This window comes from Suricata suricatta, chromosome 14, assembly GCF_006229205.1.
Source record: "Suricata suricatta isolate VVHF042 chromosome 14, meerkat_22Aug2017_6uvM2_HiC, whole genome shotgun sequence".
NCBI lineage: Eukaryota > Metazoa > Chordata > Mammalia > Carnivora > Herpestidae > Suricata > Suricata suricatta.
The window spans coordinates 68,009,227-68,025,776 of NC_043713.1; positions in this window are offsets into that span (position 1 = coordinate 68,009,227).

Sequence of the window (16,550 nt, forward strand, 5' to 3'; positions counted from 1 at the left end):
CAATAAACTTAAAGTTCTGAAATGCATAATAAAACTGGCTTACTTTTGAGTAAAGAAGAAAAAGAAAACAAAACTATTAAACCATCAGGCCAACTTGTCATTTGAGGATTTGTACATCCATCTTCCTTTCTTCACAGTATACCCAGGAAATTTTCATTGGGATGGAAAGCATGCGCAAGCAACATTTCTAGAAAAGCTGAATTTTACTGAGTGCTTTTTTTTATATAGCCACACTGTAACAGATTCATCTCCTAGATAAAGAAATTCGTTGTGCTATCAGGTTTTTTTAATTTTTAAATATTTTTTTTTATTATTGAGAGACACAGAGAGAGAGAGAGAGAGAGAGAGAGAGAGAGAGAGAGCGAGCATGAGCATGGGAGGGGCAGAGAGAGGGGGAAACACAGAATCTGAAGGAGGCTCCAGGCTCTGAGCCGTCAGCACAGAGCCCACCATGGAGCTTGAACTCCCAAACCATGAGATCTGTTGTGCTTTAGGTTTTTATGTTGCTATTTCTTTTCCTTTAGAGCAGACCATTTCACATTTTTACATATCTAAACAAACCAGTTATTTTTTTAAATAATTCTTTTTTTTATGTTTTGTATTTATTTTTGAGAGACAGAGAGAGACAGCGCAAGCAGGGGAGGGTCAGAGAGAGAGGGAGACACAGAATCTGAAGACAGGCTCCAGGCTCTGAGCTAGCTGTCAGCACAGAGCCCAATGCGGGGCTCGAACCCACGAACAGTGAGATCGTGACCTGAGCCGAAGCCAGCCACTCAACCAACTGAGCCACCAGGAGCCCCCCAGTTATTTGATAAGCTGCTCATTTGATTTTTTCAGAGTTTTACTGCTCAATTGATGTTTTAGTTTAAGCCAAAGAGAATTTGTGGTTTCTGAGATCAAATATTCAAATGCTTTCTAAAACTAAAAGAAAAACTGTGACTAAGGTAGCCATTTGTAGACCCAATCTTTGGTTATAAATGGTACCTAAGTGCTTTCCTGATATTTCCACTATTTTGTAGTAGGAACATACGAATAATAACAAAAACTTGTATCTGTAACAGAAAGTAGGATGGTGTTAGAAACCTTTACTAGGTATCCTGACAAGTCTTGCTGAAAAATATGTTTTATTCCATTTTCCTACCAATGAAGGAACAGAGGACATTGAAAAACCTTTCCTCCCATCTAGTGGCTGGAAAATATAAAAACTCTGTGTTTCTTGGAATTCTAGGCATTAGGGATTGTCTGACTGATTATAACACATGCAGTTTTTCTCTCAATTAAGCAAAAATAAGCTTTAAAATCTTTACTAAAGCCAAGCCCAATGGGAAAATATATATCCATGGTGATTCACTAATTAATTTCCCTCTAATCAATAATACACACTTCTCTTTGAGCAGAAAGAAGGGCCATGGTCCTACCTAATTCATTAATCTGAATATATAATGGGAAAGATAAGGCTGTATGTTGCTGCTAACTGAAATTAGGACTTCAATTATATTTGCTTCTAAAGCAATCAGTGCCCTAGATCTCTCCTGACCCTTAATTGCTCCTTGTTAGCCCCACACCTTGACAACTCTTCCCTTAAGAGTTGGATGTGCTGAATTCACTGAAGGGAGCCAAGAAACTGTCCCTGAAACGGGCTGCCTCCAGGGGACCTCAGCTCCTGAAACTTGGAATACCAGACTCTGATACACAGAGTCTGTACTGATACACAGAGGCAGTAGGGCCTCTGTGCAGGGCCAAACCAGCCCACAGGAAAGCAGGTTTGGATCCGCTATGCAGCTAGTGGGATTAATGCTTGGTCTACCTGTCTTATATATGCCTTGTGCAGACGTCAAGATCTCTGCTGAATTGTGCCTCTCTGGTGATTCTTCTCACAGATCCAAAGAATGAATTTTGTGTACAGTCAGCAAAGTGCTGAGAGCTCCAGGAAGAAGAGGAAGGTCAGCGAACCAGTGAAAGTCTTTATCCCTGACAGAAAATGAAAGTTAGATGCCTTCACTGCGTTTATTCTAAAATAATTTTATTTTATAACAAAAATGCATGAAGTGTCTTAATAGGAAAGTAAGTTTCTGTCACCAAAACCCTTTACTAAATTTGTTGCGCAACTTTTTTAGTCAATTTACTAAGTGCTAACTTACTGAGTAGAGTATGGGTTCACTTTGCCACAAGAAAACAAGGTCACTGGGGCTGCCTTGGGATTGCATTACTTCAAGGTCGAGTTAGAGACAAGACAGACTTTATATTTGTAAAAGAACCACAGCAGCTATTTTGAAAAGACATAAGCTGTTGTTCTCAAAGGAAGGAGCGTTTTCTTTGCATAACTAAACTCCCCAGGTATTTAGACTACTGTGAAATGTTGTAACTTGTTGTAACCTGTGTACTGGAACCCTCTATAGCTTTATTAGAATTCCCACACACTTGCACGGGATGTCTGTGGTGGTGCTTATGCAGGTGTGATTTTAATGTTAACTTCAATCACGAGATTGATCAGCCGAGTGTTGGACCAAAATGTAAACTGTAAAGCTCCTTAAATCTGGCCCGACGCCCTGCTCTGTTGGCCAACGTGAGGCAGGCAATGGGCTGCGATGCGGAAGACTGGCTCCCTTCTTAAGGCCCTTGTTGAATGTTTCCCAACAAACATTTCAGTGTATCAATCTGTAACCTGCAGACTGTTCGTTCCCTCCTTATCCTGAGGGAATTTTTGACAGACTTAATGATTAGTATTAGATGAATAGTAAATGACTTAAAGTGTTTTCATAATTTAGTAATATGGAATTTAATAATTTAAATGGATAGGACTTCAATAAGCTAAATGTTGAATGTGTGTGCCTTCCAGTTAAATAAAACCAAAATGTACGGTATTTTTTTACTTCTCTGTTTTTCTTCACTTAGTTTGATGTTTCTTCAAATATAGTAAGGACATCTGCACCTGGAGCGCTTGTTAACTGGGCCCGTTTCATTTCTACTAAATCATTTCTACTAAATCTACTAAAATCTCGGGTGGGGGGGGAGTCCTGTGGAGAACTCCCAGGTTCTAATGCACACAAAGAACTCTGGACCTCTGACCCAGACTAAGAGGAGAATCTGTGGGGCCAGACATGTACTTTAGCCAGCGGAAAGCTGCAGGTTATCATAACAGAGAGGAAAATCTGAGAAAGCCTGCCTGTCCAGCACTACCCTTTGCCAGACTCTCATCCGGGCCTGCCAAGGAGGAGCATTTTCCCTTCTCCCAGCATGATAAGTATACTCACTAGGCTTACTCTGCCACTGCAGGGAGGAGGGGAAGGTATTGGGTTTATTATATCCTTCATAGGATTGTAGCCTGAGTCACCACAATTTCTTTTAAGAAAATCATATAAAGAGATTAGCTGTCTAGTAGAAGGATTAAGTTTATTTTGTGTCTCTCCAGAAGGTAGATATAAGACCAAATTGGTGAAAACTACAGGAGGTCAATCTTGCTCAGTATAAGGAGGAACTTTTTAACTCCACAGGTTGCCAAAATTTTGAAATGGGCCGCCTTCTGAGGTAGTGAGCATACCTCCATTATGAGGGTTTGAACACAAAGGAGCTTTACAAAGACCCTAGGAGTCCTTGATTCAAAACAAATTAGTTATATGGAGTACTTAGTCAATCTAGATTTCAGGAGAAACCATTTTGTCTAAAAGAGAAATTTGGCTCTCAATCTGTATTTATAATTTTCATTATTTAGCCTAAGATCTTTTAAGTCAAAGTCTAGAATCTGAATTTGTCTAGAAAATTTCGATAGTGATTTTATTGTCTCTATTAACACACCTCCTCCCCCAAAGGAATGGTTTTTTTATCGATGCCACTGAGTTGAATATGTATACCCAGTGTGTGTGTGTGTGTGTGTGTGTGTGTGTGTGTGTGTGTGTGTGTGTGTATGTGTGCGTGTGTGTGCACGTGTGCACGTGGGTGTTTGGCAGCAGAGAGAAGCTTCTGGGCCTGTGCCCTTGGCTGAACATAGGCACACAGGGAAGGAGACCTATTATAAGAGAATCTGAGGTGTGACTGGCTGGCTTGTCAGAAGAGCATGCAACTCTTGATCTCAGGGTTGTGAGTTCGAGCCTCATGCTGGGTGTAGAGATGACTTAAAAATAAAATATTTCTTAAAAAAAGGATTATCCAAGAACCATGAAAATGTGAACTAGCTGATTATACACACCAGAGTTCATATGTGCAACCAGCTGTCAAGATTGGAGGGTATTCAATTCTATTTACTGAATGATTTATTGGTAGGGGAAAAAAAATCTTCTTCTAGTCTATTCATTTCTGGCTTTAATAGAAATGGAATGGGTAAGCAAGACCATCAAGGGTCTGGAATTTCAGTGAAAAGAATGAAAACTTAGACCCTAAGCTGGAGAGTCTGAGCTGTACACACTAGCCATTCCCTCCCCCTGCCTGTGCTCGGCTCATCAGTGCGCTTACAAAGACTAGATGACGACAGCTTGGAAACTGGGACATTGTTAAATTAAACATGATGCAGGGAAATGTGACATCGGCCGTTTGGGGTTTTTCGGTCTTTACTGAAAATTGGTTTAGCTGGAAAGTGATGGGGTTAGGCCCATGATTGCTGCTAGTCTTTGAAGCCAGGCACTGAAACCACACCTTCATTTCCCCTCTTGCAGGTCCCTCTGGTGTCTGGTTCTTTCATTCTCCAACTCACTTCTGCCAGGAAGAGGCTGGAAATGTTCATCAGGGTCAAAGTTGCATTCACACAAGTTCAAAGTTGTTATGTGGTTTTAAAATGACACTATTAGAGCCAATTTCAACGTATTTCAGCATTTGTCAATTTGTGGTTGCAAATCCAATAGTATTGGATCTGTAGAGATTTCCACAGATTCTTAGAGGACAAATAATTCTCAGTTATAACCATTCGGAAGGAAGACGCAGATGATAAAAGGAGGCTTAACAAACTGCTGGTAAGAGTTAAGGCAAGATCCCCCACACTCTATGAATTTTGATCCTACACAAGTGAGAAACTGCCTTTGTTTATCCCAAATGTATCCTCTTTAGAAATAATTTGTTTTCTTTAAGGCAATATTTTAACTGTGATTGTGTGTTGTGTAGTGAGGTCCTGGCTGAGACTTGCTATGCAGTTTTCAGTTTCTGCAGAGGAGGAGGGCACCCTTGAGGGTCTTAATTAATGGACTCTTTGGTTATGCAATGGTGAAGCCAAGATCCTCTCCAGATCCTCTCTGTTCATGTAACTTCCCCTTGGGTGCACTGCATCTCTGAAAATAAGGTTTTACCTTCTGGGAGTGTCACAGTTGTTGAGACTGACTTTTGTAGGAGGTGGTGGGCTCACAAGGTCTATCGGCTGACTGTGTGGGAGGTGGTGGGTAAACTGATCCCTGTAACCTAGCTGGAAGCCGCACTTGAGACTTGCTCCATGGGGGTCCTGGGAGAAAGCCTAATTAAATATTTCAGTCTGGTCTTAGTTGTGTCATGAGGTTGAGCAGTACGGGGGTCTCGTCATGACAGGAGTGGAGAAGCAGGCTCACGGAGATAGTCAAAAACATCAAAGACAGACCGATGGAGCATGGAACATTCCTTGAGGACCCAAATACCTAGGACAGAAACCTGGTGTAAGAGTGGACTTTTGGGGGGTCGTTATTTAGATATTGTGGAATTCCTTAAGACTGTGGAAGTCTCGGGCATCTGAGTTCCATTTGGATAATCACTACTCAGTTTTGGGGTAAGCTGACAAAGTAAGGTTTTCATCATCCTTTTCTCAAAGAAGTTAAGGAAAATTTAGGAGGCTGGCTTCAAAACTGGACTGCTTTTTTCTAGACAAGTTATTACCCCTTCTAGCCCTTAGATTACTCAATCCGTAACATGTGGATAATAATGGCACCTACCTGGTGACTCTGTTGTGAGGATTCAGCAAGGTGATGAAAGCTAACTGCCTGGCATGCATAGAGCCAGTGCTCAATAGGTGTTCATCATTTTTGCTATTTTTTAACTCTTGGCATGTCGCCTTCCTTAGTCTCGGGAGCTCACAATCACTGTGATACTTCTGGCCCACCTGGAGATCCTGCATCAACACCACTCTACACCCGTGCTAGCAGCTGAACCATGCTCCCAATCGCCTCTGTTCTCAACCCCCTCCCTGCTCCTTTCCCCAGATCGAAACTCCTTTCTCTCAAGATGGTTTGATGGCAGGGAAGCATCAGATTAGGTTTAATATGCTACCCTCCCACATTTGCATTTTCAAACATTAATTTTCATTAATAAGAAAAATGAATCTCACATAGGCAATGTGATCTGAGAACAGATTGAATAAACAGGGAAGAAGAAAGTCAAAGGAGAACTTTGTAGCTGTCTTCAAAGATACATAAGGCTATCATGACATGCAGGGAACCACAGACACAATCTGTGTTGTTCCAAAGAGCGGAACACTGACCCAGTGGGAAGAAGTTGCAGGAAGGCAGATTTGGGCTCAGCATACTGAAGAATTTCTACCCCATGCTCCAGCAAAGTGCCTGGTAGATGGAAGGCAATCAACATTTTAAAGTTTTTATTAACAAAGAGAGCTGTCTGCTGGTGACAGCTTCTGGACCTAATGCGTTCCTCATCATGAGAGGTGTTCAAGCTAAGTTGTCCAGGATGTTGCCCTGTTGGATAAGAACTGAATCCAATGAATACTGAGGCCTCTTCCAGCTGTAAAATCCTATGACACTTTTATTAATGGTAGAATTTCAACAGATATTTTGGAACAAAGGGACATTTTATAAATCCGTTTCCCCAAAAGCAGTAAAGAGGTTAAAACTAGGGGGTTCTGCAGTTAGGCATTGCCTGGGTTCCAACCCTGGTCATCCTACTTACTAGTTGTGTGACTCTGGCCAGTCATTTGTTCTCTCTGTACTTCAATTTACTCATCTGTGAAATGGGGGCAGTAATAGTGTCTTCCTTACAAAGTTATTATGAGATCTAAGTGAGTTATTACAGGAAAAGCACTCAGAAAAATGCCTAGCACAGAAAATTAATGCTCAGTACATGTTAGTTATGAGGTATTATCTGATACCCTTGCTACTCTATAGCTTTTTGTGTCTTTTCAGTATGTGGAAGGAGATCCTTTGTAGTATAATTGACCCTGACCTTGTTTTCTCCTAAATCATATACCAGCCTTGAGCACTGTAATTAACCAGTGCACACTCTATCTCCTATAAGCATGCTTTAAAACCAACCAAGCAGACAGGGCCTCTGATGCACTGTTTGTGAAGGATCCTGCTGATGAAACACAATCATGGCTGTGGACACGTTAACTCTGCTATATGCCTGGTAAGTGGTGGGTGCCCAGTAAATATTTGTTGAATGAATAGATGAACTTGGCAGGGTTCTTATTATTTCCTACATTTTATTTATTTATTTTTGATTAGGTAATACATCCACATGATTTAAAATCCAAAAGGAACAAAAGACTATATAATGAAAAACATCTCTTCCACCCTGTCCCCAGCCACCCAGTTCCCTTCCTCTTAGGGTAACTAATATAACCAATATAACCACTTTCTCATATATCTTTCCAGACCTATTTTAGGCATAAAAAGTAAACATACTAGCATACGCACATTCATTTCTTTCCTTCTTTATTAAACAAATGACAAGATACACTGTTCTAGGCCTGTTTACTGAAGGGGCCCCAGAAGGGGAGAGCATGGGCACATTAAGGAGGAGTTAGAGAAGAGCTCAAGACAGAAAATCAACCAGGAGACTTTTGCATTAACCCAGATGCAAAGTGATCAGGGCCTGGACTAGTACATTAAGGAGGTTTTGTCAGGGAAAGAAGTGTTTGAGTGGCTTTTTTTTTTAAACATTACACCAGGGTAACCGCCGCCACAATCAAGATCTAGAGCATTTTTTTGTCCCTTCTAGAAGTTCTTTCATGTCCCTTTGTAGCCAGTGCCCCCCCCTGGGCCCACACGCCCACTCCTCTGCTTTGTCAGAGTTTTTCAGCTTCTGTGTTTCGGGCCTACATGGCAGGCGGTGTGGTGAGACCTCCACTCAGCAGAGCTAATCACCATATTAGTCAACATCAGAGGCGCTTACTCTGGGCCAGGCACCTACGTGTGCCCATTCATTTAATCCTCCCCCAAATGTGGTGGGTGCTGCTATTATCTTCATTTCAGAGGAGGTATCTAAGACACCGAGAACTTAAACCACTTGCCCCAGATCACACAGCTAGTAAATAACAGAGACAGGATTTGTAACCCAAAGCCATCTTGCTTCCAGAGACCATATGTGAAAATAATCAAGAAAATACTCAAACTCCAACAGAAGGACTTCATTACTATTTAACAAGATCAAAGGAGGAAAAAAAAAACTCCTTAGTAGGTTAATATAAAATGGATTTGTCAGGGCACCTCGGTGGCTCAGCCCATTAAGCATCAGACTTCAGCTCAGGTCATGATCTTGCAGTTCCTGAGTACGAGCCTCCCATCAGACTTTGTGCTGACAGCTCAGAGACTGGAGCCCGCTTCGGATTCTGTGTCTTCCTCTCTCTCTGCCCCTCCCCTGCTTTCTCTCTCTCTCAAAAATAAACATTAAAAAAGAATAACAAAAAATAATAAAGCAGATTTGTCTAGCAGCCTTCAAGTGTCTTTAAATGGCTAGTAGCCTTTCTTGATAGCCTGTCAGTGGGCAGAGTTTCATTCCCCTGCCTTCAGTGTGCACACCAGCCATATTGCTTTCTTCTAAGAAATTATAACATTCAGAACTACCTCTCTAGATTAAAGAACTGGTGTGGTCAGGGCATTACTGAGAATGACAACTATCTCTGCCTATCTACGGGTCCCAGAATATGCATGTCATTCTGAAACCACAAGGAATTGTGGTGAAGTCCCCTGGCCACATCTCTCAACAAAGATTTATCTGTTTCACTGTTGCCTCCAAAGAGCTTTTCTTCTGGACTAAGATGTTAATTCCTAGTGATGTCTACTAATGGGCCTTCCCTAAGGAGGAGCCTATTAAAGGAATTAATTACACTGCAGGTTCAGAAACTTGCCAGTATAATGAAATGGCTCCCCAGCTGTAGAGTATGAGAAAGAAGCCACTGAACTAAATCATAATGCAGACAATTTCCTATAAAGTGAGAGGCAAATTTGCTAAGATAACTATAGACCCTAAGAGAAACAGGATAGTGGAAATCTTAATAATGAAGCCAATTTTCATTCACTGATGGGGTTTTATTAAATATAGAACGTATTTTTCCTAACATTTCCAAATTTTTATTACCACTTTCATCTCTTATTTGAGACCTATGTTTGCCACTTATTAACATTGCCAATTAACCTTACAATGGAACTTTAATGTGTTTATTTGAATAAGAAAATAGTTATTGGGGCGCCTGGGTGGCTCAGTTGGTTGAGCATCAGACTTTGGCTCTGGACATGATCTCACGGTTGGTGAGTTCAAGCCCCCTGTCGGGCTCTGCACTGACAGCTCAGAGTCTGGAGCCTGCTTTGGATTCTGTCTTCCTCTCTTTCTCTGCCCCTCCCTCACTTGTTCTCTGTGTCTGTCTCTCAAAAATAAACATAAAAAAATAATAAAGAGAATAATTATCTCCAGTCAACACAGAATAAAAGAGAATGGGCTTAAGATGTAGTCAGTGTAATTCAAATCTGAGAGAAGGTGGTAGAATTATCTTTTCTGGAAGTCTAGATTGGTTTCAATGCAGTGTACCTAAATCCTGCGGAGTAGCTCAGACGACTTTCTGGTCTTTTATTCCTCTGTATGGTCCATCTTGCATTGTCCAGATCTCCAGAAATAATAATTGCAGAAGAAAAAGATAATGGCAGAAGATTAATCATAGTGCTAGGAATTGTGCTGGCTAGTGGTTGGTTTCTAGGTGGATTGGGGTGGGGGTAGGGGTGCAGGGTAGGATAATATGGGGAATTTACTAGAGATTTGTTAGTCAAATTCTGAATTTTAGTCTTTATCTTGGTTCCCCTTTATTTCTGGACAAGAAATTTATCTCTTCACTTCCTCTGTTTCATTAGCTGCAAAGTATGGATGGTGACCTACCTAGGGTTTTTAATAACCATGAAGCAGAAGTAGTGGGTGGGGTCAGTCTACTCTAAATCTGGTGTAGTGCCCAGAATCCCTCTGCTTGGGCCCTGGGTTAGTTGGGAGGGGGGATGGAGCGCTTCCTTGGAGGGCCAGCCCATTCATCCATGGTCCTAGAGAGAGCCTAATCCCCAGGAGCGGAGGGAGACCAGAACAGTTCTCTGGCCCCTCCTCCCGACATGGGGATTATTGTGGAGCAAAAGCGAGATTCATCTGAACCTAGTCTATGATTAACTGAAACATGGGCTTTTGTCAGAACGAACTTAGCCTTACGGATGTGGCTCGGGGGAAAGGTTTGTTTTTGTTGTTTTTTTTTTTTTTTAAATGAAACTCATTTACCATTACAGAATATATAGAACAGCCGTTTGCATGCTATGAACTCTTTAAGAAAGGATGGTGATGATGCACTGTATAAACTAACTTTGAAAAGTTAGAGGTTGCAAGATAATAAAACACCTTTCACTACCTTACTATTGCTTGGGTGTTAAGTATTTCTTAGAATGGACAAGCTACATAAAATCTAGCCTAGTTCTAGCTAAAGGGCTAACAGTTCTGATGGAAACTGTTAAACCAATTCTGTAACCAAAAAGATAAACAGCTTAAAACTGCCAGGTATCAGTATTATTGTAATATTCCCTTTATCAAAAACCTATAACTGAAATTTATAGGTAAGAATTTACAGTAAGCAGCAGGTACTTGGAAACTTGTCAGTTAAGGTTTCCCATTATGGAAGAACTTCTGCTGTAAGCCTTTTAACCCTCCAAAGTCAGAAAATTTAAAAACAAAACTTTCACAATTAGTTTCTAAGGAAATTATATAAATGTCATGATACTAAGAGAAAAGCTTTAGAGTGTCATTTCCAATAGGACATAGCCTCCTTAAAAAAAACCTCTTTTTTTATGGTGTTGGGAAGGAACTATATAAATAACAATCGAAATCTATATTCTTGATATTCTTCTAAAGAAGATGGTTAACTAAATTACTCTAAAGTGACTTCATTTCCCGCTACTCCCCAACCTCCTCAAAATTGAGAATACAACAAATATTTGCATAGGTTTATTATTCACATTTAATCATGAATAATTCACTTTGTACAGACAGCTGGGTAAACAAGAGATTTGGAGTTTCCTTTTTCTAGACTGTTTTTCCCTTGGCTGAAAGGAAACAGCATCAGTGTGGTTTCATAGGATTTTCAGTACCATCTTGTTCTCTTGCCCTAGGCAGGAGGCACCGTCCGTTTTGTGCTTCTTTCTTTCCACTTTCTTTCTTTCTGTCCGTTCCTGGGTTACACCTCACCAACACATGTCTTTGTTTTTGTTTTTATCACAAAACAAAAATGAGCTCAATCATTCAGTTCTTTGGTCTGTAAGGCAACATGTGTAAGTTTATGGATTTTCTTTTTTTAGAAACTCTCCAGATGTTGGGAAAAGATCTTTCTGAACTCATTCTGCCTCATCATTACACCCTCCGTCTTCTCCTATCAATCAGTCATTAACAATTTCGCAACTATTTGACTATCTACCACAAAGGCAGTTCTCCTTTCCTTCTGCTCCTCCCAGGCCTACGTGAGGAAGTGAGGCACCTATCACAGAACACAGGTTTACCCAGGGCATTTCAGCGAGGGCAAGGGGGCAGAATTTACCAAAGGTCAAGGATCCTTCCAGTTCTGCGAATGTCATGAATCAAACTGTGATAGTATAGCTTGTGGTTTAGGAGGGAATTAAGCTTGTCGTAATTCAGCTATGACCAAATGAGGGAGTGGGGGGTGGTTATAGTATACCCCTGGGAAATCCCTGCTCTTTGTCACGACCTGGCAAATAACTCTAAGAATTTGAGCTACCCATCAAATGTCATAAATCCACTCTAACTATATCCATTGAAGACAAACAGAAGCATAGGGATATATGTGTCCTCAATTCAGCAACATTTACAAAGTATGAACTCCTTAGAAATACGGCCAATGACATTCCAGAGAAAATGAACCACGATTTGACTTAATTAAAAGTACTTTTACCTCCATTTAGCAAATACTTGGATAGTGCTTACTACGTGCTAGACATTTTCTAAGCACTTTCTACATATTAACTCTTTAATTCTCATAACGGCCCTATATGAGGAATATGAGGCACAGAGAAATGGAGTCATTTGTTTAATGTCACCGAAAGAAGTGGTAAAGCCCGATTTTGAACCATGCAGTCTGGCTCCAAGGGCTGTGCTTTTTGCAAAACACCATGCTCTACTACGAGTATTATACCTGCTTAGGGTAGGAAGTTTGAAAAAATAAGAAAAGTATGAAGAAGAAGAAGAAGAAATTACCCATAGTCCCACCACTCATTATAGCATTATTGTGTATTTCCTTTGTGTGTGTGTGTGTGTGTGTGTGTGTGTCTGTATACAAAAGCATTTAATTTAGTGGCATCTCTCTCTGTCTTCAGTTAGCTTTGCCTTGTGAACATTCTCCCACAGAAAGATATTAATTTGATTGAACATTTAGACAATTTTCATAGTCTGCTTTGTAAATACTGGTTCAGCCAAGTCTGGAAGCATTTACCATGATTAGTGGGGTGGGGGCTGCTGATTTAGTAGATGTCTTATTTCTCCAAACTCCAAGAGCTTCTCTGAAAATGCACTCAGCATGATTTCTTTTAAGAGATTTGAAAAAAGTACTGTAGCCTAGAAACATAGCGTGACTTTTCCCATCAAAAGATTTATGTTGTCTCTACTTTGCATTGTTCAGTTTTCTTAGGGGCGGGGCAGAGGGGTGGGGAGTCTTGGTGCAAAGAAAAATGTAGGCTAGTCAACAGGAAACCTGAAGTCCTTGATACGGCACAGTGGCCTCTAATCATACCCTGGCATGGCTGCTTTCTCTTTCTTTGATAGGTGTTCCAATAATAATAATAATACTTGTTAAAAAAAACCCCATTTACCTGGTAAACAAAATTGTTATTATATGTCAAGACATGAAAGAGCAGTCTGAAGCCAAGACCATAGTGGTCATTGCCATGGCCAGCAACAGCTTTTAGCCAGGTCACATGCCATCCTGTTAATAGCCAGAGAGGTAACGCACGAATATGTGCGACCAAGCCTCAAAACCTCTAAGGACCACAAGGAAACTGGCTTGAAGACTCTTTCTCTTTTTCCTCGTTAATTGAGTTTCTAGCTCTAATTAAAGAGGCAGAAGCAGAAAACAATATTCAAAAGGGAAAGTCAAAGAATGACCCCCATCTCTGAAGAAAACCAGTCATGGCATTAGAAGCACGGCTACATGGATCCTCACTCTTCCCTTGAGCTGGGTCACCCTTTTGCAGGGGAGGAAGGGGAGAGAGGGGCCAAGGACCAACCTTTCAGAATCTGGGAATTGGGGGTATAGCTCAGGGGTAGAGCATTTGACTGCAGAATCTGGGAATTACTTTTGCATGCGCATAAATTTCCACAATAAGTACATTCTGGAGTTTGCATACAACTGAGTCGTTCTGTCAAGCTTCCTGTCCAATGTTCTAACTTGAGTTGTGCTACCAGAAAATCAGGTGTATCTCAATTGCTAAGTCAACTTGGGTTTTTTGGAAATAGGAACTCACTAACTTGAGCCCCTAAATCCACCTCGCTACCCGTTTTCCTCCTTAGGTTATCTTCTGCTCACAGTCACTGGTCCTAGGTCCCCGGGGAGCTACCTTAGGTAGGAGCTGTTTGAAATTTAAGATGCAATACCAGGCAGACAAATGGATAAAATGAAATTTTTCTTTGACCTAAAACTAAGGTCAAATCTGTATTCTCTTCCTTTAAGCTCTTGTGAGTATTTTGAAAACTAGTTCTACTTCTTTCTGTCAGTCTCCTAGTCCTGGGGAAAGACAAGGCACTGGGACAGGGAACCAACCAGTCAGCTCTTCCAACCAACAGCCTGTCACTGCTTCTCTCAAACTCACAGAGACTTCTTCGAGGGAAGAGTTGAAGATATGGGGGAAAGTGGGTGGTGAGGGCCACACTATAATAACTAGGACTCAGGGCAATATAGAAGTCACCTTTACATGGGATTTACAAAGAGCTTCTAAAGTATATCATTTTCAGGAAGTTTTACAATTGTGTTGTGGGGTGGTTTGGGACCATTCAGCTCTGCCCAGAGAGGTTGTGTTGACTGCCCCAGATCACACAGATAAGAACCTGGGTCTGAGTGCTATGATGTGTGCATGCGGCCTTGCTCTCACCTCACCTTTACTGTCCCTGGTCCACACCTTATCCAGCTCTCCTGTAGCACCATAGGCCACACTCAAAGGCTATCTCTCCACGGTGTACTGACCTGTTAAATGATCCTGTTAAATGGCATTGGGCTTTGGTGTCCCTCTACTCCTGTCTGAAGGCTCCTCTCCTAAAACCCCCATTGCCTGCTGTCCCCATGCCTCCTATTCTCCCAGAACTTCCCGAGGCAACACCACCCCCAGGCCTTTTCTCCCAGATAACCACTCATGCCTTGAACCTAGACCTCTTCTCCCACAATTAAACTCACTTACTCTGCATCTCATCTCTCTGAGTCCTATGAGGAGGGCAGTTTGTGCTGAGATGCTAAAAGCTGGCACTGGCCTAATAGTCTGTGATCCCACATTTCTCGAGACCGTCTGATGGCTCTGGGAGCTTGGGCAAGTGTGTGAGCTGAGCTTCACATGTACAATGGAGCCAGTAATTCATTACAAGTGAGGAACAAGTGAAATCATCTGGGGGTTATAGACATCAACTGAATAAACCCATCTTTCTCTCCTAAAGCAGATTTCGGGGGCACCCTCCTCTCTTGCCCCAGGTTCCTCTAGCGGCCTCGCTTTCCTCTAGACCTGGCCCCTGCCACACATACATTCTCACCCTGGCCAAAGTTATCTTTTCCAGAGTACAAATATGATCAGAGTTATCCCTTTCCTAAACCCTCCAGCAGCTCTGCAGGGCCTCACAGTCAAGTCCAGGCTCCCTGGGGTGGCCTTCAAGCCCTGCACACTCTGGCCCTGTTCCCCTCACCAGTGCTCAGTGCCCACCTCTTGAGCTCAGCGCCAGGTTATTCAAGCCCTCCTCTACCTCTAGGCCACTGGGTAAGCTGCTCTCTCTTCTACAACTCTCTCTCTCCCCTTTCTAAGTTCTATTCATCCTCTTTATTCTTTAACTTAAGTTTCACTTCCTCCAAGAAGTCCTCCTGAGTTGGGTCAGATGCGGCCCTCTCCCATCCTTCCTCCCCTCCGAGCACCGAGAACACACAGTAACTGCTGGGCTTGCCCATAAGCTCCTTCAGGGCCTGAACTACACGGGTTCCCAGACCCGCTCCTGACTCAGGGCAGGCAAAACGGCAGTGAATGAATAGTCCTGGCACCTTTCCTGAAACACATGAAGTACTAAATTATGTTTTCAGGCATTTGAGTCTTACTTGAAAATATTTGTATTTCAAAATCCCCACCCTCTTCTTTGCATTTGAAAATTCCTCCTGCCTTCAATGCCTTACTCCAAAGAAAAGAATAACTTTGGGATATTAAGTCTTACCAACAAATACAGTATTTTTTAATCCAGAGGGGAAGAGGGAGACTCATATAATAATAAAAAAACCATGAGATAAATTAGAATTAATACTTCTATTGCATATTCATATGGATATCTCAACTGATTCTCATACTCCTCTTCGTTGTACTGGACTCCTGTTTTACAGGGCATATTAATTACATACAATTGCAAATGACAGAAACCATCCTGCATTAGCTTAATCCAAAAAAACAAAAAAAGCAGAAGGGACTTGTAACTGAGCAGGGGTGTCTCATTGTACCCACGGCACGGAGTCAGTCATTATAAAGCCTTCAGGGGTTTCGTTTCTGCTTCTCTCCACACATGCAGCTCATTCTTCTCTCTCTTCATAATGCCTTTTTGGTACCCAGTCCGTTGGCCCAGATGGCTGCCCATGGCTCCAAGGTCAACAGTCACAGCCCCAGCCACATGAGGGGGCTGACAGACTGTTCTTTGAACCCAGGCACAGGCCCCCAAGGGAGATACTCTGATGGCCAGCTGTGTCAGGTCGGTGACTGCAGTGACAGAACGGGGTGAGTGACAGTTGCACCGCACAGGTGCCTATTCTCCTGACCCCATGGCAATGGCGGGAGGGTCTGGGAAGGGATGGAAGTTTCCAGAGAAAGGGGTCCCCTCTGAGGATATTGAGGGACTTGGCTGAGAGCAAAGGAGGCCCAGGTGAAGCCAAGATGAGAGTAGGACTCAAACAGTGACCTTGCCCAAAGGTCTGCAGTCATGCTTTACATACAATTAAGAATTAGAAATATTGAAATTAAGTACAGTTATGACATATGGACCAAAATATGCATTCTACAGTGCCCATGTAGTACTAAATTTACAAAAGTGGCCTGCTGGCAGCTTGGCAAGAGGAACATCCAAATCTATATAGAAACCTTTTGCCAGAGCTTAAAATTAAATTAAAACAAACTTGTTAA